Here is a 25,317-nt window from a genome sequence, read left to right as displayed (position 1 = left end):
AGCTCCTGGACTCATGTGATCTGCCCGTCACAGCCTCCCAAAGTGCTAGGATTACAGGCATGAGCCACTGCACCTGACTGTCATTCTCTGAACATTTTTGGTGATGTATTTTAAGCAGTACACTTTCTGGTTGCCCATCTATTTTGCACCTAAAAATACTATGTTCTGTGAGCCATTGCCACGATCCCTATGGGACAGATGCCTCTGGCTGCCATTTCAGTCTTGCTGTCTATCACAGTAACTGGCTTCACATTATTCTTTTTCTGACTGTTAAGGGCTGTCTCCTGGCCTCTTCTATTCCAGAGTCTTATCCTCATTGCTATTAGGGAGCCCACTTCTGTAACAACTTCTCCTATCATCACTCCTGACCTACAGAGGACAATTACTGCTCAGTTTTGCACTGCCTGTGACTCTCTCACCAGAGCCCTCTATTGTTTTTGTTAATAAAATGTCCTCTGAGTCATCTTTTTTTTTTTTTTTAATTTGGCTACATTTTTATTTGAGCATGGTCATTTTCAAAAGAAATTACAAATTAAAAATTCAATAATACTTTTACAAAGACAATTCAGAAAGATTGTTTGCATGGTATCATACATTGTATTTAACTGTCCCTCTTTTTAGCTAAAAAACAAGATAAAGAAAGTGGAATTTTCAGTGGAAAATACAGTGTTTTCGTAAGATCGTATCAAAAGTTCCCAAATTTGGAACTTCCAGTAATTGGAAAAAAACAAAAACAAAATAATAAAATTGAAAAATCCCATCTCACAATTAATGTTCCAAAACACAATAAATGCTCTTCTCTTTACATAAAATTTGCCCAAATGATCAATATCATGTTCCTTTTTTACTAAAATATAGCTGTATACTGAAGAACTATAATACTATGCACTATAGTATGAAATAAATAAAACTAGGAAATATAAAATGAGCCACACAAATAAAATGTTATTTGACCTAAAATTAAATGAATGCAAAAAAAATTTTTTGTTGTTGCAAAAACAGTTTGTTGTAATACTGACAAAATTAATGAACAAAAAAGTACAGAAAATAATTGCACAAACATATGTAAACTAAGGAACTGCTGCCTATTCTTCTAATACTGACATGGGTGCTTCAAAGAACAGGGTGAGCTTAACACTGAAGCTGGTGCAAAGGTAACCCATGTTACCCTCTTAATACTGTACAAGGATGGCACTGGCAGAAACACAGAGTAAAAGGTTTGCCTATAAGGCTTTTAAAACCACCTTACAAAGGCTTGATTTCTCATCTTACTTTTTCCTTTACGTCCAGGTCACTTTAAGACTTCAGTATCTTAAATTCACACATGCAACACTTCAAGTTCCTTAACAGAAAAAAAAAAAAAAAAAATTGAGGCCTAAAATTGTATGGTTACTTAAGCTGGAAAAAAAAAGGGGGGGGGGGGGAAATTGATGAATAACAGAAGGAAAGTACAGAGAAATCATAATACTGATGCATTGTAGTGCGAGCAAATTAAAAAGGAATAACAATAATGATGTATGGTAGTGCTGGCACCTTTTTAAAATGTACTTATGTAAATTAGACATCGTTTTTTAAAGTTTGTACTGATAAGTAGGGTGCAATTTTTACAATTTTCTATTGTGCTTAAAGTATAAATGCTATTAAACACAGGAATTTGTCTCTGAACCACACAGGTTTTAGGCCTTAACACGGTACAAAATTTTTGCATAATGCAGTTTTTAACAATACCCAGCTCCAACTCTGTCTACATCTGTCTTGGCTGAACCGCCCCTTCTGTCCCTCTCCACAGCTTCCTGGAAGCGTCAGGCACGTGCATGAACAGCTTAACACAGCAGTGTTTTCAAGCAGGTAACAATACTACTGAAAAAAAAAAAAAGGAAGCTTCAAATGCAGTAGTTTATTCCATGCCATCTTCCATATTGTCCTCCTCGTGGTCTGATTTGGTTTCCATTTCTCCATCCTCCGAACTACCGTACCTGGAGTGAGCTCCAGTTTCTTCTTCATCTTGTATCGTTTAGGGATCCGTATCCATACTTTTATTTTCACTTTCTTCCTCTTCCGCCTGGAACCCCTCGTCGCCATCTTGTCTGCCCAGCTTCCGGTAGCCATCCTCGCCCTCTTTATCGCGCTCTTTCTGGCTCTCGCCATCCCTAGCCATACTCGCCCGCTCCTCCGAGTCCGAGTACCCTGGAGGGGTAATGCTCTGCAAGTAAGCCCGGTTCATTAGCAGCTCGGTGGGTTCCAAGTGCCCTGTCTCGCGCGCCTTGCGCCCCGCCGCTTGCCGCTCCTCCGCCTCCCGCTTGCGGTAGGAATACCTGCGATTCCTGTGCTGCGAGTACCAGCCCGAGTGTGAGAAGCGCTTGCCACGTTTATCACACTTATAGGGCTTCTCCCCCGAGAGAATGCGCGATAAGGCGGTGCTTGTGTATAAACGCTTTCTTACAAATCTGACACTGATGTGGTCTGTGTGTTCGTATTTATGTTGCAGAAGGGAACTGCTTTTCTGGAATTTCTTGCACATAAGTCACATGCATACGGGCCACTCTGTCTTCTTGATCTTGCGAGACAGACAGGAGTCGGAGTGTGTCATAACATCGAGGCCTGACATGTAGTATTGTGCTTCATCAAGCAGTTCTCCCTGAAATCCTTGTTTCCGTTGGTACTTTCTCCTTTGTTGCATGTCAGCAAAGGTAGTTGCTCCAGTTGGGCAGGTGTAGGGTATATGTGGTAGCAAGCTCATTTAATCCAGGGCTGGGTATGGTTGTAGCCCAGGAATACTGGTCTAAACTGGTGGCATGAAAGTAGGAGGGGGGGAATGCGCTTTGAGGTGGAAGAGCTGTGTATAAAGATTTGGCACTAAAAGGGTTCATCCCGAACACTGGGTTAGTGCTCTTGTTGTCCAGATTATTTGAATTTGAAAACTTCTTGAAAAAGTCAAGTTCAGAGGTTCATCTGAGTTTTCAGACGAGGAAGAAACACTGTTATGGTCTAAACTGATGAGCCATCTTAAGAACATGTGTAGTTGGTACATTTTCTGTTCTCCTATGATAGACATGTTCTAGCATCCCTGCTTCTCTGAGGCTCAGGATTCCTTCCTCCAGAATTTTCCATGGCTGCTCTGGTCTCTCCTTTCTACAAGATGGACCACAACATTTCCCAAGCTCTCAAGAGTTACTCCAGTAATGTGTTAGAACAATCACGTAGTGTCCTTGCCAGATGTTAAACATTGTGTTACAGAGGAATGCCTCATGTTGAAAACATGTTCCCACGTGCTCAGGATCCACCAATCTGAGTTCCTGACAATACATGTTAGCACATGGTCCTACAGCTCCTTTGGCAAATCATTCCTTTCTTTGCTTAGCAGGATTGCCACTTCTCTTGTCATTTCTGGCTGAGGTTTGTCTCCACTTCCAGGTCTGGTGGCCAGTAGGAAAGGAGGAAAGAGATTCTGATGAAGGCAACTATTACATTGTAAAGCACCTGCTTCATTTTAGGTCTCTGCATATTTTCAGGCAAGAGGTTCTCTACCTTCCAAAAAGAGAGTGGGACACTTCTGTAGGTTCAGATGGTTCAAAGGAATCTGGATGTCACTCTTCAAATACGTCTATCTGGATATCCCTATCCCAAATCTTAGGGTTCTACTACTTTGTATCAGGGCCCTGACTTTTTCACTGTATACTTACATAGGCTGGAAATTCAAGATTCTCTTAAATTCTACAATTCTTTAAAAATTCTGCGATTCTTAAAATGAGATCTGGTGCCTAATCTCAAGCGATGTCTGCCTGCTGGCTGTAGGAGATAAAAGTTTTTAAATGCTGCCAAGAATACCCTATGACTCTCTGCTTTAAGATGTTGAATAATAGATCCAAGCCTGTCATTTTTTTTCTTTTTAATAAAACAATGCTGCTTGGAAACAGCTACCAGTTGCAGTTCTTATTATTTATTCTACATTTCTCAAGTGTCAAAGATACTGCATCAGCTAGTACACCTCCTTCCAATCGTGTCTCATCTTAGTCCAACAAAAGTAGAAGTCTTAGCAATTACAATGCTTGAATATGCCAGGGACAATCTATAATCCAGCTAAGACTAGTAGTGGGATTCTTATTGCCATTCAGTCAGCAAGTGACATAACTTGAAAAAGCCCATCCTTAGAGCCTCCTAGGACTACTCCACTTTGGGTACCAGTTGTCTTAGGCCGGCGTCCCTAAAAACAAAGTACCCATCCAAAGATGGGTATTGGTACTCAAGTGGTTTATTGGGAAAATGCTTTTCAGAGCAGGTGAAGTGAAGAAAGAATGATAAAGCGGAAGAAAAGCTAAGCAGGGATGTAGCTTCAGAGGACAACTAGTTTCAGTGTGATCTCAAAGTGAGTTTTGGAAAACAATTTGTACTACAAAGTTAACCCCACCTCAAGACAGTGGGCTAGCTATTGTTAGTCATTGGCTGTGGTCTGCCTCCTAAGAGAAGTATAGTTATTTTTATTTTTTTAAGCTGAATGTAAAAAAAGAATGTTTGCTGTTGGGAATGACCTAGTAGAAAGACTACATTAAAGTTGAAAACTAAAACTAAGAGGAAAATAAAAATGAGATACAGAATTGCTGCAGCTGAATGGATAAGTGGATATTTAAACAATATATGGGTTCACCTAAGATAGGAGCATGGAGTTTCATATGCAAAAACAGCAGAGAAGGAGGAGCAAAGGCAGAGGCTACAGTGAAGTGTGTTCAGGTCCCAGGTAGGTATCCCATGAGGTTACAAAGCAGAAGTATCAACTCTGAGTGGTGCTTGCCAGAATGGGGAGATGTCTTCCTGACACATGTCAAATTTGATCTGCATCTTAAAGAAGAATAGGAAGCATTGTTTAGATGGAAAAGGGGGAAGGGAAGAGTTTATACATTTGCAGTTTTTCCCTTCTGAGGAGTTTATATTATTTTCCAAATTAAAGCAGCTTCTCTAAAAAATATTTCACAAATATCTTTCTGAATTGAGGGAAACAGCATTTATTCAAGATATACTATATGCTGAATGTAGAACTCATCCCTATTGGAAATAAAAACAAAACAAAACAAAAAACAGAGAAGCAAGAGATACAAGCTATTACCCTGCCTTTATGGCTTGAAAAGCCTTTGTCAAGCTGCCTACTAGGGAACAAAATCTTCAGGATCCACTTCCTGGCACTTCCTTACAGTTTTACTAATTTAAATATCACAATTCCTTCTTCTCAGCATACCCTCGCCAAGTACATTTGTCCTTGTAGACTTCATGTATTAATTGTGCATTTTTTCACTTTTGTTCAGATGATTGTATCTCCTTTACTCTGCCTTCTAGTGGCTGCCTGCCTTGGTGAGTGTGCGCCATATTGGTGATGAATACACTATCTGTGCCATGTTTTGTAGCCTTAGTCTTATGACACACCACCTAGCCACACATTACATGTACATAATCAAAGTAATTGGGATAAAAGTGTTGTTGCTGTTGATGATGATTGGTGATGGTGATGATGGAGAGAGTCGTCATGTGAATTCTCAGCACCTAACAATGCTCTGCAGAGAATAGACTTTTAATTTGCTGACTGGATGGATGGATGAAGGGTGAATATATGAGTTAATGGGTAACATAAAACTAGATTCCTCAGTTACTCTTACCCCTCACCTGGATATGCTCTTTTCAATGTGAAAAACCTAAACATCTATTATTCAGTTATGAAAGTTTCCTTGTCTTTCTTTACGGATCATTATGCTGCCAAGGGCTGAGTTTACTGTTTGCTGTTACAAGAAGGATTGTGCTTCAGTGAAAAGAATATGGATTTTGAATGTGAGGGCTGGTGTTAAAATATAATTCAGTTACCCCCTAGCTGTGTTATCTTGGGCCAGTCACTTAACCTCTCCAGTCTTTCTCCGTATCTACAAAAGAATAATAACAGCACACTCTATTGTACAAGATTTTATAAAGATCACATGAGATAATACATTAGAAGGTGTCTTGTGCGCCAAGAGCAGCACAGAAATGCGAGCTGCTATTCTCTTCTTTGATGCAGGCAATCCCAACCATCCTGTCTTTTGAATTCACAGGAGCTTAGCTTTTCAGATATGTTATTTTTTTTTTAAATTTCTGCCTAGAAAACATAAAGATAATGTGAATGCCGCTAAACCACAGGAAAATAGTAGAATAATAACAGCCTTTCACCTCTGTAGAACTCAACAGCATGCACAGTGTGTTACCACACCCACACACTCTCTCATTTGGTCCTTACACAGGCTCAGGGAGTAAATGTTGAAGTGTCTTCATTACTGCAGTAAGGCTATGTTCCTGACAGCATTCCCCTCTGGAAGGAAGGCCACTAACCGAGCAGAGTAGACCCTGCAGCTGAGTAACGGAGCAGAGTAGACACTGCAGCTGAGTTCCCCGTGCAAAAAGGAGATGGGCTCCCAGTTGCCAGGAGTGGAGGCAAAGAGGGTGGAGGTCTGCTGTCTGGATTATTGTTGGCTCCAACTATGATGTCTAATTTATGCTTCAACTTGACTGGGTCATGGAGTGCCCAGACATTCAGTCTAACATTATTTCTGAGTATGTCCATGAGGGTGTTTCTGATGTATTAGTAAACTTTATTTTGTAGAAGAGGATAAAGAATTTTACCAATAAACTTTATTGTTTAGAACAGTTTAACATTTACAGAAAAATTGCAGAGACAGCACAGAGAGTTCCCATTTATGCCACATTTGGTTTTCCTTATTATTAACCTTTTACGTTAGTATAGCATATTTGTTACGATTGAAATGTTACAACCAGTATTGGTATATTATTATTAACTAAAGAATGTAATTTATTCATCATTCCTTAATTTTTACCTAATCTCCTTCTTCTGTTCCTGAATTCCTTTCAGGATCCCACATTCCACTTGGATGTTATAATTTCTGAGGTTCTCTTGGCTATCATAATTTCTCAGACTTTCCTTGTTTTTTTGATGACTTTGATGCTTTTGAGAATTGCCAGTCAGGTATTTTGTAGAATGTTCCTTAATTAGCATTTGTCTGATGTTTTTCTCTTGCTTAGATTGGGGTCAGGACTTTTGAAAGAAAGACCACAAAGGTAAAGTCGTACATTGGTATCAAGGGTAAACACTATCAACATGACTTATCACTGCTCATATTGACTTCATTACTGGTGGGGTTAGTGTTTGTCACATTTCTTCACTAAAGTTACTCCTTTCTTCTGTACCGTATTTTTGGGAAGGAAGCCACTTTGTGTAGCTCACATTTAAGAAATAAGGAGTTATGTTTTGCCTCTTTGAAGGCAGAATATCTTCATAGACAATTTAGAATTTTTATTTTTTTTATTTCCATAGGTTTTTTGAGGAAAGGGTGGTATTTGGTTACATCAGTAAGTTCTTTAGAGGTGATTTGTGAGATTTTGGTGCACCCATCACCTGAGCAGTATACACTGAACCCAAGTCGTAGCCTTTTATCCCCTTCCCACCTTTTCTGCCGGAGTCCCCAAAGTCCATTGTGTCCTTCTTATGTCTTTGCATCCTCATAGCTTAGCTCCCACTTATGAGTGAGAACTTACAATGTTTGGTTTTCCATTCCTGAGTTACTTCACTTAGAATAGTCTCCAATCCCATCCAAGTTGCTGTGAATGTCATCAATTCATTCCTTTTTATGGCTGAGTAGTATGTCATTATATATATATACATCTATCTCACAGTTTCTTTATCCACTCATTGGATTGGGTATTTGGGCTGGCTCCATATTTTTGTGGGCAAAATGGGCATTTGGGCATTGAGCAAGTAGGCATTTGGGCTGGATCCACATTTTTGCAATTGTGAATTGTGCTGCTATAAACATGTATGTGCAAGTATCTTTTTTATATAATGATTTCTTTTTCTCTGGGTAGATACTCAGCAGTGGAATTTCTGGATCAAATGGTAGTTTTACTTTTAGCTTTTAAAGGAATCTCCACACTGGTTTTCATAGTGGTTGTACTAGTTTGCATTCCCACCAGTAGTGTAGAATAGTGTTCCCTTTTCACCACATTCACACCAACATCTATTATGTTTTGGTTTTTTGATTATGACCATTCTTGCAAGAGTAAGGTGGTATCACATTGTGATGTTGATTTACATTTCCCTGATCATTACTATCTTTTATTTATTTATTTATTTGTTTGTTTGTTTATTTATTTATTGTGTGTGTGTGTGTTTTATTATTATACTTTAAGTGCTGGGGTACATGTGCACAACATGCAGGGTTGTTACATATGTATACATGTGTCATGTTGGTTTGCTGCACCCATCAACTGGTCATTTACATTAGGTACTTCTCCTAATGCTATCCCTTCCCCAGCCCCTCATCCCTCGACAGACCCTGGTGTCTGATGTTCCCCGCCCTGTGTCCAAGTGATCTCATTGTTCAGTTCCCACCTATTAGTGAGAACATGTGGTGTTTGGTTTACTGTTCTTGCAATAGTTTGCTGAGAAAGATGGTTTCCAGCTGCATCCATGTCCCTGCAAAGGACATGAACTCATCCTTTTTTATGACTGCATAGTATTCCATGGTGTATATGTGCCACATTTTCTTAATCTGGTCTATCATTGATGGGCATTTGGGTTGGTTGCAAGTCTTTGCTGTTGTGAACAGTGCTGCAATAAATGTATGTGTCCCTGTGTCTTTATAGTAGAATGATTTATAATCCTTTGGTTATATATCCAGTAATGGGATTGCTGGGTCAAATGGTATTTCTAGTTCTAGATCCTTGAGGGATTGCCACACTGTCTTCCACAATGGTTGAACTAATTTACATTCCAACCAACAGCGTAAAAGCGTTCCTGTTTCTCCACATCCTCTCCAGCATCTGTTGTTTCCTGACTTTTTAATGATTGCCATTCTCACTGGAATCAGATGGTATCTCATTGTGGTTTTGATTTTTATTTCTCTGATGACCAGTGATGATGAGCATTTTTTCATGTGTCTGTTGGCTGCATAGATGTCTTCTTTTGAGAAGTGTCTGTTCGTATCCTTCCCACTTTTTGGTGGTGTTTGTTTTTCTCTTGTAAATTTGAGTTCTTTGCAGATTCTGGATCTTTGTCAGATGGGTAGATCACAAAAATTTTCTCCCATTCTCTAGGTTGTTTTTTCACTCTGAGGGTAGTTTCTTTTGCTGAGCAGAAGTTCTTTAGTTTAATTAGATCCCATTTGTCAATTTTGGCTTTTGTTGCCATTGCTTTTGGTGTTTTAGTCATGAAGTGCTTGCCCATGCCCATGTCCTGAATGGTATTGCCTAGGTTTTCTTCTAGGGTTTTTATAGTGTTAGTTCTAACGTTTAAGTCTTTAATCCATCTTGAATTAATTTTTGTATAAGGTGTAAGGAAGGGATCCAGATTCAGCTTTTTACATATGGCTAGGCAGTTTTCTCAGCACCATTTATTAAACAGGGAATCCTTTCTCTATTTCTTGTTTTTGTCAGGTATGTCAAAGATCAGATGGTTGTAGATGTATGGTGTTATTTCTGAGGCCTCTGTTCTGTTCCATTGGTCTATATATCTTTTTTGGTATCAGTACAATGCTGTTTTGGTTACTGTAGCCTTGTAGTATAGTTTGAAGTCAGATAGCGTGATGCCTCCAGCTTTTTCTTTTTGCTTAGGATTGTCTTGGCAATGTGGCCTCTGTTTTGGTTCCATAAGAACTTTAAAGTAGTTTTTTCCAGTTCTGTGAAGAAAGTCATCGGTAGCCTGATGGGGATGGCATTGAATCTATAAATTACCTTGGGCAGTATGGCCATTTTCACGATATTGATTCTTCCTATCCATGAGCATGAAATGGGAATGTTCTTCCATTTGTTTGTGTCCTCTTTTATTTCATTGAACAGTGGTTTGTAGTTCTCCTTGAAGAGGTCCTTCACATCCCTTGTAAGTTGGATTCCTAGGTATTTTATTCTCTTTGAAGCAATTGTGAATGCGAGTTCACTCATGATTTGGCTCTCTGTTTGTTATTGGTGTATAGAAATGCTTGTGATTTTTGCACATTGATTTTGTATCCAGAGACTTTGCTGAAGTTGCTTATCAGCTTAAGGAAATTTGGGCTGAGACGATGGGGTTTTCTGAATATACAATCATGTCATCTGCACACAGGGACAATTTGGTTTCCTGTTTTCCAATTGAATACCCTTTATTTCCTTCTCTTGTCTGATTTTGCTGGCCAGAACTTCCAACACCGTGTTGAATAGGAGTGGTGAGAGAGGACATCCTTGTCTTGTGCCAGTTTTCAAAGGGAATGCTTCCTGTTTTTGCCCATTCAGTATGATATTGGCTGTGGGTTTGTCATAAATAGCTCTTATTATTTTGAGATACATTCCATCAATACCTAGTTTGTTGGGAGTTTTTAGCATGAAGGGCTGTTGAATTTTGTCAAAGGCCTTTTCTGCATCTATTGAGATAATCATGTGGTTTTTGTCATTGGTTCTGTTCATGTGATGGATTATGTTTAGTGATTTGCATATGTTGAACCAGGCTTGCATCCCAGGGATGAAGCTGATCTGATTGTGGTGGAAAAGCTTTTTGACGTGCTGCTGGATTCAGTTTGCCAGTATTTTATTGAGGATTTTTGCATTGGTGTTCATCAGGGATATTGGTCTAAATTTCTCTGTTTTTTTGTTGTGTATCTGCCAGGCTTTGGTATTAGGATGATATTGGCCTCATAAAATGCGTTAGGGAGGATTCCCTCTTTTTCTATTGATTGGAATAGTTTAGATGGAATGGCACCAGCCCCCCTTTGTACCTCTGGTAGAATTTGGCTGTGAATTCCGTCTGGTCCTAGACTTTTTTTTGGTTGGTAGGCTACCAATTATTGCCTCAATTTCAGAGTCTGTTATTGGTCTATTCAGAGATTCAAGTTCTTCCTGGTTTAGTCTTAGGAGGGTGTATATGTCCAGGAATTTATCCATTTCTTCTAGATTTTCTAGTTTATTTGCATGGAGGTGTTTATAGTATTCTCTGATTCTAGTTTGTATTTCTGTGGGATTGGTGGTGATATCCCTTTTATCATTTTTTTATTGCATCTATTTGATTCTTCTCTCTTTTCTTCTTTATTAGCCTTGTTAGCAGTCTATCCATTTTGTTGATCTTTTCAAAAAACCAGCTCCTGGATTCATTGATTTTTTGAAGGGTTTTTTGTGTTTTTATCTCCTTCAGTTCTGCTTTGATCTTATTTATTTCTTGTCTTCTGCTAGCTTTTGAGTGTGTTTGCTCTTACTTCTCTAGTGCTTTTAATTGTAATGTTAGCGTGTCGATTTTGGATCTCTCCTGCTTTCGCTTGTGGGCATTTAGTGCTATAAATTTCCCTCTACACACTGCTTTAAATGTGTCCCACAGATTCTGGTATGTTGTATCTTTGTTCTCATTGGTTTCAAAGAACATTTTTGTTTCTGCCTTCATTTCATTATTTACCCAGTAGTCATTCAGGAGCAGGTTGTTCAGTTTCCATGTAGTTGTGTGGTTTTGAGTGAGTTTTTAAATCCTGAGTTCTAATTTGATTGCACTGTGGTCTGAGAGACAGTTTGTTGTGATTTCTGTTATTTTATATTTGCTGAGGAGTGCTTTACTTCCAATTATGTGGTCAATTTTAGAGTAAGTGCGATATGGTGCTGAGAAAAATGTATATATTCTGTTGATTTGGGATGGAGAGATCAGTAGATGTCTCTTAGGTCTGCTTGGTACAGAGCTGAGTTCAAGTCCTGGATATCCTTGTTAACCTTTTGTCTCTTTGATCTTTCTAATATTGACAGTGGGATGTTAAAGCCTCACATTATTATCGTGTGGGAGTCTAAGTCTCTTTGTAGGTCTCTAAGGACTTGCTTTATGAATCTGGGTGCTCCTGTATTGGGTGCATATATATTTAAGATAGTTAGCTCTTCTTGTTGAATTGATCCCTTTGTCATTATGTAATGACCTTCTTTGTTTCTTTTGATCTTTGTTGGTTTAAAGTCTGTTTTATCAGAGACTAGGATTGAAACCCCTGCTTTTTTGGTTTCCATTTACTTGGTAGATCTTCCTCCATCCCTTTATTTTGAGCCTATGTGGATCTCTGCACATGAGATGGGTATCCTGAATACAGCACACTGATGGGTCTTGACTCTTTATCCAATTTGCCAGTCTGTGTCTTTTAATTGGGGCAGTTAGCCCGTTTACATTTAAGGTTAATATTATTATATGTGAATTTGATCCTGTCATTATGATGTTAGCTGGTTATTTTGCTTGTTAATTGATGCAGTTTCTTAATAGCATTGATGGTCTTTACAATTTGGCATGTTTTTGCAGTGGCTGGTACAGGTTGTTTCTTTCCATGTTTAGTGCTTCCTTCAGGAACTCTTCTAAGGCAGACCTGGTGGTGACAGAATCTCTCAGCATTTGCTTGTCTGTAAAGGATTTTATTTCTCCTTCACTTATACAGCTTAGTTTGGCTGGATATGAAATTTTGGGTTGAAAATTCTTTTCTTTAAGAATGTTGAATATTGGCTCCCACTGTCTTCTGGCTTGTAGGGTTTCTCCCGAGAGATCCACTGTTAGTCTGATGGGCTTCGCTTTGTGAGTGACCTAACTTTTCTCTCTGGCTGCCCTTAACAATTTTTTCCTTTATTTCAACCTTGGTGAAACTGACAATTATGTGTTTTGGGGTTGCTTTTCCTAGGGAGTGTCTTTGTGGTGGTCTCTGTATTTCCTGAATTTGAATGTTGGCCTGTCTTGCTAAGCTGGGGAAGTTCTCCTGGATAATATCCTGAAGAGTGTTTTCCAGCTTGGTTCCATTCTCCCCATCACTTTCAGGTACACCAATCAAACGTAGATTTGGTCTTTTCACATAGTCTTATATTTCTTGGAGGCTTTCTTCATTTCTTTCTACTCTTTTTTCTCTAACCTTGTCTTCTCGCTTTATTTCATTAATTTGATCTTCAATCACTGATACCCTTTCTTCCACTTGATTAAATTGGCTATTGAAGCTTGTGTATGCGTCATGAAGGTCTCGTGCCATGGTTTTCAGCTCCATCAGGTCATTTAAGGTCTTCTCTACACTGTTTATTCTAGTTCGCCATTTGTCTAATCTTTTTTCAAGGTTTTTAGCTTCCTTGTGATGGGTTCGAATATGCTTCTTTAGCTTGGCGACGTTTGTTATTACCAACCTTCTGAAGCCTAGTTCTGTAAACTCGTCGAAGTCATTCTCCATCCAGCTTTGTTCCGTTGCTGGCAAGGAGCTGCAGTCCTTTGGAGGAGAAGAGGCATTCTGATTTTTAGAATTTTCAGCTTTTCTGCTCTGGTTTCTCCCCAACTTTGTGGTTTTATCTACCTTTGGTCTTTGATGTTGGTGACCTACAGATGGGGTTTTGGTGTAGATGTCCTTTTTGTTGACATTGATGCTATTCCTTTCTCTTTGTTAGTTTTCCTTCTAACAGTCAGGTCCCTCAGCTGCAGGACTGTTGGAATTTGCTGGAGGTCCACTCAAGACCCTGTTTGCCTGGGTGTCACCAGCGGAGGCTCAGAACAGCAAATATTGCAGAACAGTAAATATTGCTTTCTCATCCTTCCTCCAGAAGCTTCATCCCAAAGGGGCACCCTCCTATGTGAGGTGTCTGTCGGCCCCTACTGGGAGGAGTCTCCCAGTTAGGCTACACAGGGTTCGGGGACCCACTTGAGGAGGCAGTCTGTCCATTCTCAGAGTTCAAACGCTGTGTTGGGAGAACCACTGCTCTTTTCAGCACTGTCAGACAGGGACATTTAAGTCTGCAGAAGTTGTCTGCCACCTTTTGTTCGGCTGAGCCTTGCCCACAGAGGTGGAGTCTAGAGGCAGTAGGCCTTGCTGAGCTGTGGTGGGCTCCACCCTGTTTGAGCTTTCTGACCACTTTGTTTACCTACTCAAGCCTCAGCAATGGCAGACGCCCTTCCCCCAGCCAGGCTGCTGCCTCGCAGTTCTATCTCAGACTGCTGTGCTGTTAATGGGCAAGGCTCTGTACGCATGGGACCCATTGAGCCAGGCATGGAAGAGAATCTCATTTTCTGCCAGTTGCTCAGACCTTGGGAAAAGTGCAGTATTTGGGTGGGAGTGTCCTGTTTTTCCAGGTACAGTCTGCTGCAGCTTCCCTTGGCTAGGAAAGGGAAATCCCCTGGCCCTTTGTGCTTCCCGGGTGAGGCGACTCCCCGCCCTGCTTCAGCTTGCCCTCCTTGGGCTGCACCCACTGTCCAACCAGTCCCAGTGAAATGAACCAGGTACCTCAGGTGGAAATGCAGAAATCACCTGTCTTCTGCATCGGTCATGCTGGGAGCTGCGGACCATAGCTGTTCCTATTTGGCCATCTTGGAACGGATCCCCCAATTATTAGTATCTTTCTAGACTATTTAGAATTTTTCTGTATGGGAGATTTTGTCTCTTCTCCCACAATTATTTTATTTATTCTATTATCTATTGTGTCAATGTGGACCCATGTTCATATATTTTATACCTTGGATTATAATAAGTTTAAGCTGCTTTGGCTATTTGGAACTCTTTCTGTGAGCTCCTATTTCTTTTTGATATGTCTCCATCATTGTGTGTGTTTTAGTATTTCCTTACTTTCTGGCACTGCAAGATGGTATAGTCTCATCTTGTGTATTCCTTGCCCCAGTGCTAGAATCAGCCATTTCTTCAGGATTACCTGGTTTCTTTTATTGGAGAATGATATTAGAAACCAAGATCTGGGCTAAGTGTGTTCATTGCTATTAGGGTGCTGTTAGTTCCAGGCCTCTCAGTTGACAGAATAAGGAAATAAATGTGTGTATACTAATTCATGTATACATAAGTAGTATGCATAAAATTTATTAATATAATATCTACACATAGATATAATATTAATTGTATTAATTGTACTTATATTTTGCATAATATTGATACAGATGATATAATCTGTATCTGTTTTTACTGATGTCTCCAACTGCAGTCCAAAATCGTAGGAATTATTCTAGCTTTTCCCCTGGATTGCCTGTAACCTCCTACTATAACAGTGAGAAACCTGCTCTTACCATCTGCCATTCATTTACTTAACTGTTCAGTTCTAGCATATATATGTAGTAATATCAGAATTGTTAACTTGTGCAACCAGGAGGAACAACTTTATCAGCTAGAGTATAGTGTTTATGTATAATTAATTTTGTTTTTAGTTTTATAGACTCTAATCATTTCCAAATGTACTTAAGTGAGTACCTTTCCCTTCCCTCCAACTTCTTCACTGAAGATGTTTCATACATTTATAATACACTTAGATTGTTTTTTCACGTTGTGTGTTTCATCCTAGGATTCGCCTGACCACTTAAATATATATAATATATATTTTTAATTTGCATACATTAAGACATAGTCTGTGCAGTACAGTTGAATGAGTTTTGACAAATGCATAGTGAGACAGATATATTCACATTATCATACAATAGTTTTACCTGCCTAAAACAATGTCTACCCTAAGAATACTAATTACAAATTCAAATTCATCTGGGTATGTACAGAAATTTTGTACTGTCTGGGTATTCACAGTCATGAAAATCCCTAGCTAAAGTGTCATTTAATTTTCATTTATATTTTCTGTTTTTGTTTCCCTGATTACATTACTTCTAATTTCTTCATATCTATTGAAGCAGCTTCATTGTCTGAGGTATTACCCAGAGTTCTTTGTCTCACATCCAAGAAAATTAAGGAGCATGGACACCAAGGGTGAAGTTGGAGTGAAAGTTTAATAAGCAAAAGAGGAAAGCTCCCTCAAGCAGAGAAGGGGCCAGAAAGAGAATTGCCAGCTATGAGGCTGAGTCTGGGGTTTTTATGGACTGGAAAGGGGAGAAATGTGCTGACTGGTCTGTAGGCCATTTTGGAGAAAGCACCACTTAGAAAGAGGTATGAGAGTGTGAAGAACCAATTGGAGGCAGAGGTGAAGGTTTGGCCCCAGACCTTGGCCCAGGACCAATCAGGGAGTGAAGTGAAAGCTTGTTCAGGGACCTTGGCTCAGGATCAATCAACGGCTGAAGCTATGATTCACCTGATGTAAATGAAGACTTCACCCATGGCCAGTTAGAGAAAGGTAGGCATATGTAAAATAGGTGAAAAGTAAGAGACCAATTGGTGAAAAGTAACAGACTTAGATGTGCCAAGAAGAGAAAAATTCTGAAAAGGAGTGGAATTTGTTCATATGGGTTTACAGAGTAAGCATTTCCATTCAAGGACATGAACTTTCTCTTATCTGGGGCCTGCAGTTTGATTTCCAGGCTGTTCTTTGTTTTAAGGAGTTTTACCAAGGACCTACTCTAACTGGCTGCTTGACTGTTCATTAACTTTCTCCTCTCTATCTTTTAGTTCACAGTTTCACTTTGGATTTGTAGGGTCTCCATTAATGTGGCAGAAGCAAATACCAATTGTTTCTAGAAGAAAAGACTTTAAACTCAGACCTCAAACACTAATCACCTATAAAATCCCACAGAAGATGAGGTCACATACATATGTGTGCTGTACATGTGCGTGCGCGCACACACACACACACACGTGAACACAAAAATCATCAAAAGCATCAGCAAAAAAAGATATCATGAATAAGTCAACAAACAAAAAAAATGTGGGATAATATCCCTGGACTCTGGAATTTTCAGATATAAAATACAAAACAAACATGTTTAAATGTTAAAAATCTAAGAATATTTTAAAAATGATAACAGTACAAAAGACTACCGTAAGTGACCCATCACAGTGGGAAAGAAGCATATTTGATATATGGAAATTAAGGAAAGTAAAACTAATATTAACAACTCAGTATATGGATTAATGTAAATTAGACATTGCAAAAGAGAGAATAAATAAGATGAAAGGCATGAGAAAATTACACAGAGTGAACCTTGGGAAGAGAAGGAAAATATGGATAAGAACAAAAGAATATGAAAGACTTAGGGAGTGAAAGATAAATCTAGGGGAATTTATAGATAAAGAGATGACAGAAAAAGGAGAAAGAAGTAATATTTTTGAAGGTAATGGCTGAGAGTTTCCAGTATTAACAAAATATACCATTTCTTAGTCAAGGGTCCAATAAATCCCAAGCAGAACACTTAAAATGTAAGTCATACCTAAACATATATTGAAATTGAAGATTGGTAAAGACAAAGAGATGATCTTAGAGTGAGTCAGAGATATAAGATAGAAATGTACCAAGAAACTAAAATTAGATTGACCACTGATTTCTTAATAGTAACAAAAATACCTGGAAGATGAAAAATTCTTCAATGTGTTGAGGAAAAAGAACCCTCAAATTATAATCATATGCAAGCAGAATTGTTTTCAAAAATAACTTCGGAATAAAAACATTTTCAAACAAACAAAATGTGGATTTTTAAAATTTTTTTTCATTTGGCTTTCATTAAAGAAGTCTTTCTTTCTTTCTTTCTTTCTTTCTTTCTTTCTTTCTTTCTTTCTTTCTTTCTTTCTTTCTTTCTTTTCCTTCCTTCCTTCCTTCCTTCCTTCCTTCCTTCCTTCCTTCCTTCCTTCCTTTCCTTCCTTCCTTTCCTTCCTTTCCTTCCTTTCCTTCCTTTCCTTCCTTCCTTCCCTCCTTTCTTTCTTTTCTTTTCTTTTCTTTCTTTTCTTTCTTTCTTGATGGAATCTTGCTCTGTCACCCAGGCTGGAATGCAGTGGCACGATCTAGCCTCACTGTGAGCTCCACCTCACGGGTTCACACCATTCTCCTGCCTCAGCCTCCTGAGTAGCTGGGACTACAGGCGCCCACCACCATGCCCGGCTAATTTTTTGTATTTTTAGTAGAGATGGGGTTTCACCGTGATAGTCAGGATGGTCTTGATCTGACCTCGTGATCCATCCGCTTTGGCCTCCCAAAGTGCTGGGATCACAGATGTGAGCCATGGTGCCCAGCCTAAAGAAGTTTCTTAAACAATGCAATTTATAGAGATGAAAAATAATTCCAGAAGAAGATTCAAATAGTTAACGTGTGGGTAGATCTAAACAAGCATTAACTCTAAGTAGTAATATTGATATGTTTAACTTGTGGAGATGAAAGAAATCAAAGTAGAAATAAAATTCTGAATACTTGTACTGTATAAACAAGTGGTATTTGTAGTTAGTAGCACTCAAAAATCATCCTGTGCAGGAGAAAGATAAAGATAGTATATTTCTCTGGACTTGTTAAAAAGTTAAATGCTAAGTATGCATTTTAAAATTTCTAGGAAAACCAACAAAAGAATAGCGGCAGCGTACATGATTTCCAAGCTAATAAAGAAGGAAGAATGGAAAGCATATGGGAAGGAGTGGCGGGGGGTGGGGGGTTAGAGAGAGAGAAATTGAATCAATTCAATAAGTGTGTAGGCAATAAAAAACAGAAAAAGGGAATAAATAGCATGTATAAAACATAATAGCAGAAGGAATTTTAAAATCTTGGTAATCAAACACCACTGTGCAACTAATGCAAGTGTTGCCTAGTTATACTGCACAAGCTGGTTTCTGCAGCAATGTCTGGAGTAAAAGACAGAATTGAATAATAGGAGTCAGGATACAATGGAGTCTAATATATCATTCACTATTATAAAGAAACCTCAAAAACTAGCAATAGATGGAAACTTTCCTAAACTAATAAAATAATCTATAAAAACCCTACAGCAAACAGTGTACCCAAAGGAAAAAAATGTAAGGAATTTTCTTAAGTTCAAGAACAAGACCAGGATGTACCCCTTCTCCACTCCGCCAGTTGCAACTTGTATGTAATCTTCTATTGGAAGTCATAGCTCATGAAATTAGATGAGAATTATAAGTGAGTTTCAAGGATTGGAAAGTAGGAAGCAAAGTTGCCATAATTCACAGATAATTCTGTTTACAAAGGATACCTAATGAAGGTAAAAGCAAAGCAAAAGGCATAATAAGACTGTTTAGTAATGCTTATGTATATCAGATACAAAAGTTAAAGTGTTTCTTTACATCAGCAACACAACACAACATAAAACAAACAAACAAAAAATCAAACAAAAAAACAGCTTTAAGCTGATTTAAGCCAGAAAATAAAAATTTAAGTATGCAGTTATAATCTTAACCAAAACACAAAGTACAAAGGGATACATTTTTGACAATGACATTACACATTATTTTTGTAACAAAAACTTTAATGAAAGATATCAAGAAGACTTAATATATAGACATAGCAGGTGTACGTACAGAAAGAATTCATATTGTAAAGAGGTTAATTCTCTAGAAATTGAGCAATAGATTCAATGCATTTTCAACGTATATCTCAACATATTTTCTTGTGGAGCATGATTGAGAAGTTCAAAAGTTTTCCAGGGATTGTGCATTGGTTGTGTTCTGTGGGAACCAGATGCCATGATGGAGTGAGAGGTACAAGGGGTTTATTGGGTGAAATGCCTCGGAAAGTAAAAAGAAAGAGAAAGTAGAAGTAGACAGGGAAGGCCTTTAGACTGTCATGTTTATCTGATCCCTGTAAAAGGAGAGAGGGAGGAAAAGAGGCACGAAGAGCCTCGGTCTGCAATGCAAATGTGAGAAATTTTCAGTGGCCCACACTGGTGAGTGTTGTTAAAATAATTGCCTACATAGGAGTCTCAATCTGGCCCAACACAATGAGCCCACCCTCAGCCGCCATTGTGCTCAGTGCTGGGACTTGTCTGTGAACGCATAGCCTCAGGTTTAAAGCTGAGGCCAATTCTGAAGACATCTCCAGCTTACTGCACTCCCCATTGGAGGGTTCTCTCTTTGAGGGAAGACCTAAGTAGTATACTTTATGGTTGCTACAAAGGGCAAAGTGCCAAAATCAGCCAAGACACTTTTGATGATGAAGTCCCTACCCAGGTGCAGTAGAGACTTGCCCTTCTGAATATCAAGACATTATAATGAAGCTAAAGTAATCAAGATATTATAATTTTGATAAATACATAGTTAGGCAGGGCAATGGGACAAAACAGGGAGCCAGCATCAGATCTCTACATATATGGACACTTGCTTCATAATTGAGCTGGACCTGAAAATCAGTGAAAAAGGATGGGATTCTGTAAGTGATACTTGGACAATTATCAATCCAGATGGTAAGAAATGAAAATGAGTCCTGTATCTCAGGCACAGAAATCAAATCCAGATGGATTAAGTAGTTATTGTGAATAATACAACTTTCAAACTTTTAATAGAGAATATAAGAGATGGTTTTATGATTTTGAGATAGAATTTCTTGAAATACAAAAAGCACAAACCATAAAAAAAATTGACAAATTCGACTACATTAAAATTGACAACTTTTGATTATCAAGACCCATTACAAACGTGGTGAAAAGTTAATCCACAAACCAGGAGAATATATTTTTATTTTATTTAAAAGAATATATTTTTAATACATATAATTGACAAAATACTATTATGCGTAATATCTTTTTTTTAAACTCTTGATAGTAAGCAAGAAAAAAGCCAAATTATTCCCAATGGATAAATGGACTAAAGACACAAATAGGAATTTAGATTAACTTCCCTCTTTTATCTCTCACACATGAAAGTCTTCGTGATTATCACATTGTCTAGGATGGAATACTAAATACACTCTTTTAAACTGGAAAGGAAATGAAAACAAGCTACTCCAAAAAGAAAACAAACGTAACCAATTAAATTGTTGTAACTCACAAATCATCCTTGTGTAGAAAATGTTACAATTCTACTAATTTTTATTTTTGCTTTCTGCCTATAAAAGCAAGACCTTAACATTTACCTTTGAAGTGCTGATCCCAGTTCTCTGGAATCCATCTTCCCAGGATGGCCATTCCCAGCTTTTAGCCTCAATAAACTGTTTAAAACTGGATTTCCTATTGAACTCAGGAGGCGGAGGTTGCAGTGAGCTGAGATCGTGCCACTGCACCCCAGCCTGGGCGACAGAAAGAGACTCTGTCTCAAAAAAAAAAAAAAAACCAAAAAACTAGATTCCAATTCTTTTGATTATTTCAGGTTGGCAGATATTTTACACCGATTGAAATAGCATTATCTTTATTTCTTAGGTTTGGAAGAAAATACTTTAATACATGATAAGCACATGATATGATAAAAGCACTTTATCAAAAATATATCAGCAAAATTTAATGAAAATAGATAATATTTTCTTGTCACAACTTTTTCCAAGTGCATCAGCTTAAGCAAGGTACCTCCAAGTGAAAAAGTTACAGGTACAATGAATAGTTATTGTTAAACCTTCCTGAAATTGATGTATAATAAAGTATCTTTGCTATCTTTCCTAGAAACTGAAAAAAATGAATAATTAAAATGACTGAAAAAGTTATTGCTAGTCAAATAGTTTCCAATTCTTTACTTTGAAATGAATTGACAAAAGACCTTATCAAATTGTTAGCTGATGGGCCCTTGAAAATTTTTAAGATGCCAGATTACTAAGTAAATTTTTGCATAAAACAGAATTCACAGAATTCAGCAATTTTTCTTTTGCAAAGTTTTTTTTCACTTCCAGGTTTAATAGAAAAGGAAATGTTTCTGAGTCCTGCAACTTTCTGAAATGCCCAGAACAATTGTAGCATTGTTCCAGCCATCTCTGTTAGGTGAGGACCATCTTCTCAGCCTGATCTAGGGAGCCTGGGCTCTCTTGGCCAAAAAAAGCCAAACTCTGTGAAATACTTGAAGAGATGTATTCTGAGCCAAATGTGAGGACTGTAACCTGTGACACAGCCTCAGGAGGTCCTAAGAACATGTGCCCAATGTGATTGGGTTGAAGTTGGTTTTATATGTTTTAGGGCACATACGATATTAATCAATACATGTGAAATATACATTGGTTTGGTCCAGAAAGGCAGAACAAACTCAAAGTGGGGACTTACAAGTCATGGGTGGCTTCAAGGATTTTCTGATTGGCAATTGGTTGAAAGAGTTCCATTATTATCAAAAGACCTGGAATTAATAGACAGGAATGTCTAGGTTAAGATAAGGGTTTATGGAGACCAAGGTTGTTATTATGTAGATGAAGTCTCATAGGTAGCCTCCCTTAGAAGCAATAGATGGCAGATATTTCTTACTCAGACCATTAAAAGGTGTTACACTCTTCACTAGTCTCTTTCAGGATCAGAAAAGGACCTGGAAAGAGAAGAATGTTATCTACAGAATGTAAATTTCCCTCACAATAGACAGCTTTGCAGGGCCATTTCAGAATATGACAAAGAAATATATTTTGGGGTAAAATGCTTTGAAGGCCTGGTATCTGTCATGTGATGCTATATTAGAGTCAGGTTGGAATTTGGCATCTTATTGCTGCAAAGAGTCTGTTTTGTCAGTCTTAAGATCTCTGTTTTAACGTTAATGCTGGTCAGTTTTGCCTGAGTTCCAAAGGGAGAAAGGTAGAGTGAGTCATGTCTGATTCTCCTTTTCATCATGGCCTGAATTAGTTTTTCAGGTTTCTTTGGAATCTTCTTGACTGAGAGGAGGGATCTTTTTAGCGGGTTGAGGGATTTAGAATTTTATTTTTGGTTTACAGCCCAATGATTTTGGAAGACACAGGAACCCACTTTCCACCTTCTGTGTTGCCTGCTGTTTTCTCACCCAGCTCTATCCTCTCCTTTACCTCAGCTCTCAGCCCCTACGCCCACAGAAGATTAAAGCTCATTTGAGAACAGAAACTGGTAGAAGAAGTTGACAATTACTAAAGGTTTTATGTTAGAATTTGCCTTATCACCAAGTTTTACCATATTTACAGCATGACAAATATTACAGTTTTTGCAACACTGTAAACTTCGGTTGATTAATTTTAGATGTCCACCTAGAAGTATTTAAAAATATTTGAGGGAATTTTCAAAAAGTTTGTAGCAGATGCTCAGGCCAAGAAAAAAATTGAGGAGCTTCACCCTAGAATTTTTTGCGCATATGCAATAGGGTCCATATACAAGAATAAAAATGCTGAAAACATTTGAATGTCACTTTCCAAAGAGTTGAGAAAAAGTATGCTGCATTGAAACAATGAAATACCATACAGCGCTGGAATTCAAGAAATTAGAGTTATATTTATCCTTTTGGTTCCCCAAGTTGAGTTTGAAGAGCAAGTTATAAAAGAATATATCCAATATGATTTATTTTATCCAAAGTTTGAAAACTGGCAAAACTAAACATTATATTGTTTGGGAATAACCATGGCAAAATCCTCAGAACAGATAGAGAATGATTAACATAAAATTTATGATAGTGGTTTTTTTATTTTTTAATGAGAGAGGTTAAGACGGTGATGTAATCCATTAGACATACACGGACGGCTTCACCTGTGCTGACAAGGTTCTATTTGTTAAACTGCAAGGTGAATACTGGGCTTTTTATATTCTTTTTATTTTTAAATGATAAGTATACATTCTATTGTTACAGTAGGTAGCTAGTCAGACATGAACAGGGCAGGAGAGGGCTCCCCACCACCAGGAATGTCAGGCGGAGTGTGAATCTTTTGTTTTGGAGAGAGGGGATGCCATTTGCCCTGTTCACTTAACAGGCTTAGCCCTTGTCCTCCTTATTCTGCTCTCAGTTATGAAAGACTGAAGAGGCTAACCTGAGGACCTCCTGCACAGGGGCACTGGGTTTCCAGGCTGATTTTTATAATTTCCTCCCAGTTCATTTTAAAGCCAAACAGTATTACAAAGGAAAACTAGTCTTTTTGTTTTAAGGTTTAGGGGAATCAAACTTTTCTCGATTTTGGGGGATGCATCCAAGGTTCATGTCCTGTGGTATGGAGACACGATTACCCACCTGTGAAGAGAGAATAAAGGAGAAAAAAAGAAAAAAGTGTTCCCTCTACTTTCCTGCTCTCCTGAATGGGGCATCCCCTGTCGTCTTCTGGGTCCTGGAGTGAACCAGTCTTACAGTGTACCCTTGGTCCCATCTCATCACAATTGCCCACTTGAGAGTAGAGGAGATATACAGTGAACAGTGGGCCCCCTCTTCATTCTTGGGGTTCTGAAATAACCAATCTTATCATGTACCCCCTAACCTTTCATCTCTGTTCTAATGGTAATCTCTTAGCCTGGGACCACCCTTCAACTCTGTCCCCTATGGGTTCCTTGCACCCAAGGCCTTGGGCCAGCCTGTATCCTTGTCTCCATGACCTTATAGTGTCGTTCAGAGCATTCCAGCAAAAAATAAAATAAAATAAAATAAATAATAAAATAAAAAAAGATTATCTTTTTTCAGATTCCTATTTCCCGTGGTCTTTTAAGTGACAAGAAGCCCGTTTTTTAGATAACTGCCACATGGGGCTGAACTTCCCTCTCCACTCCCTTCAAATATAATATTGAAGGTCTTGGTGCATATTGAGAAGGGTGTGGAAGTAACTGGAGAAGTGGAGACTGCAGGAGGAAGTGGAAGGAAGTGAGAGGAATATTCGTGCTCGCAAAAATAGCAGCCCTTGGATTCAAGAGGGCTTTATGTGCCCTCTCGACATAAAGGAGGAACCTCTGGAGGACTTGGGACTTGGGGTAAGAACTCACAAATGGCAAAAGAAGAATTTCTCTCCACCCAAAGGGGTGCTAACTCAAAAAAAGCAAGTAGGTGGAATCCTTAAAGGGCCAGAGTAAGACCCTATGCAGGCAAACAAACTGCTTCAAATGCCACTGGAAAACTCGGCCCTGGGGCATAACAGGAATGAAAAACATATGGTAAGTCATAAAGATCTGGCAGAACTGGAATTCCAATTAGTGTCTGTCCCGGCAATGTGCCAGCAGACAGCGGAAGGGTTGAAGGTCATCTGAGACTTAGGGTAAAAAGAAGTATAAATCTCCCCAGAGATTTATACTTGTTACAAGGGAGCCTGTGTCTTTGCTCCCACACAAATGCAGCAAAAGCCACAGGTGCACGAATAACAGGGAGTGTGTGTTTAAGAAGTTATGTGGCATGCGAAGTGAAAGCAATGAGGAGGCAGGGTGCTTAAGGCCATTTTGGAACACACACAGAGAAAACAGGAGATTGGGCAGTGCAGGTTTTTGTGAAAGAGTCAACTGTATTTGAAAAAGTGGAGGAAACCCCAGACATTGCATGGTTTTAGGCTTTAGCCCTACTACTCTTGCAAGCCTCCTGTCCAGGAGGGCCATTAGTGCCTTAGTTATACCCAGTGCAGACCCTAAGGTCCTTCCCACCCCCATGAGCCACCCATCAGGGTGAGCTGAGAAATCAACTGAGGGGAGCAGAGTCACTTATGGCCAAGAGAAATTGCTCTGTGGGTTGGTTAGTAAGCGGCAGAGAGAAAGGGGAGAAGAAAATCGCATACAGGAATTGAATGCCTCCAGCCAAAGAAGGCGAGACATAGAGGTCACTT

At 38.7% G+C, this 25,317-nt stretch overlaps 1 long non-coding RNA gene and 1 pseudogene across 1 annotated transcript in view; one reads left to right on the top strand and one right to left on the bottom strand.

Moving 5' to 3' along the window:
* The window catches only part of LOC112427734 (uncharacterized), a 64,252-nt gene extending 39,896 nt beyond the window's left edge, over positions 1-24,356 (top strand). The window contains exon 6 of the long non-coding RNA XR_011620667.1: positions 24,198-24,356. This is a non-coding gene — a long non-coding RNA (uncharacterized lncRNA). The remainder of the gene's footprint in view (positions 1-24,197) is intronic.
* On the bottom strand, positions 1,946-2,978 carry LOC105487896 (zinc finger E-box-binding homeobox 2 pseudogene; annotated as a pseudogene).
* Positions 24,357-25,317: the final 961 nt, after the last annotated feature.

This window comes from Macaca nemestrina, chromosome 3 (genome assembly GCF_043159975.1).
Source record: "Macaca nemestrina isolate mMacNem1 chromosome 3, mMacNem.hap1, whole genome shotgun sequence".
Classification (NCBI taxonomy): domain Eukaryota; kingdom Metazoa; phylum Chordata; class Mammalia; order Primates; family Cercopithecidae; genus Macaca; species Macaca nemestrina.
This window is presented reverse-complemented; position numbering and strand designations above follow the sequence as displayed.